This window comes from Lynx canadensis, chromosome B1 (genome assembly GCF_007474595.2).
Source record: "Lynx canadensis isolate LIC74 chromosome B1, mLynCan4.pri.v2, whole genome shotgun sequence".
NCBI lineage: Eukaryota > Metazoa > Chordata > Mammalia > Carnivora > Felidae > Lynx > Lynx canadensis.
In genome coordinates this window covers 67,522,784-67,524,193 of record NC_044306.2, presented here as the reverse complement: position 1 = coordinate 67,524,193, position 1,410 = coordinate 67,522,784, and the positions used below count along the sequence as shown (strand labels likewise).

General features: G+C 35.1%; 1 pseudogene; it reads right to left on the bottom strand.

Moving 5' to 3' along the window:
• Positions 1 to 476: 476 nt before the first annotated feature.
• On the bottom strand, positions 477 to 765 carry LOC115512979 (annotated as a pseudogene).
• Between the last annotated feature and the right edge of the window lie 645 nt (positions 766 to 1,410).

The following is a 1,410-nucleotide window of genomic DNA, read 5'->3' as shown; positions in this document are numbered from 1 at the left end:
TTATCTATATGTAAATGTTAGCTCTTCATAACATTTAAATTTAAAAGGTAAAATAGTTGTATTAAACAGACATTATCATAAATATATTTTGAAAGATTGCAGTTAGAATCTACAATTTAAAATTTTAAGTGCTATCTACTATTATTTGCTTGACTCTATATATATGCATACAAATAAAAGACACACATATTAAGGTGTATGTTGATTTGTTTTCCTAAAAGAAGGAAGTGTATAGAATGGAGAATACTTTATAATATTTGGGTAGGCATTTTCTTGTCATAAAGAAACAGAGAAGTTATTTTTTTCTTTATATTTTCCTAGATGGGAGAGGTTTTTTTAAAGGTTTCAAATGTACTTTATTTCTTCAATCATGCCATATTTTAATGGATACACAGTGCTTTTACTTGGCATCAATTATGAGTTGGTTTCTAAACAATTCAATATTACACCAGCTGGTATGATTGATTGCTGATCTCTCATTCCTTTGGGGTGACTCTGCCAACCAGGGACAGATTTTATTCTATTCCAATTTGTGTTGCCATATACGCCCACATAGCAACACAGAAAGTGGCTCCCCTAGCTGATACAGCATGACCATATTTGTCATGGAAATCAGGTGTCCATTTCTGGTGACTCTGCCTTGCCTTTGTTTGCTGAATGCTTTGTAACTTGGAGGTGACTTAGAACATTTCTGGCCACGGGAAACTCAGTGAAGCTGAAGACAGAATGGTGGCACCTGCAGCTGCTGATTGGGTACAACTCCATGCCGAGGCCCCTGCAAAGAGCTGGATGGCAGAGATAGTGCCCCACTCAACTCAAAGTTGCAATCTTCAAAGGGTCATTTACCTGTTGTCTTGTTCTTGCACTAATTAATAGAGAAGTCAGAAAAGCAAGAAAAAAATAACCCAATGTTTTCCACAACTAAAGAGAAGCTAAAATTCCTTGTGTTGTGTACTTATTTGACTTTACATATGGATTATCCTCTGCATGCATTATCCCATAAGACCTTCTAAGTGTTTTTGAAACTGTTACAGGTAAGGTCTCATTGTATGTACCATACTGTCAACAGGGAATTCCTCACTCCCGGCTATAATATTGTTAGTTGCTGCAATAAACTAATTGAACTATTCAGTCTTATCATTATCTGGTGATTTCTGCTCTTCTCTAACACTAGCTTGAATGTCCTGCAGTGAATTAGAAGCTGCAGACCAGATATTCTAGAAGAAAAATCAAGATGTATCATTTTTAAAAACTTTATTTTCTGATAAACATATGAAGGTCTTTTACCTTTTTTCCTAATCTGCAATCTTTAATTTTGCAGGTTTCAGCTATACGTTTACAATGGTCTCAGCTTAGAAAAGCCACTCTTGTCTGTTGATCCAGGGCATTGGATTAAATTTTCTTAGTTCT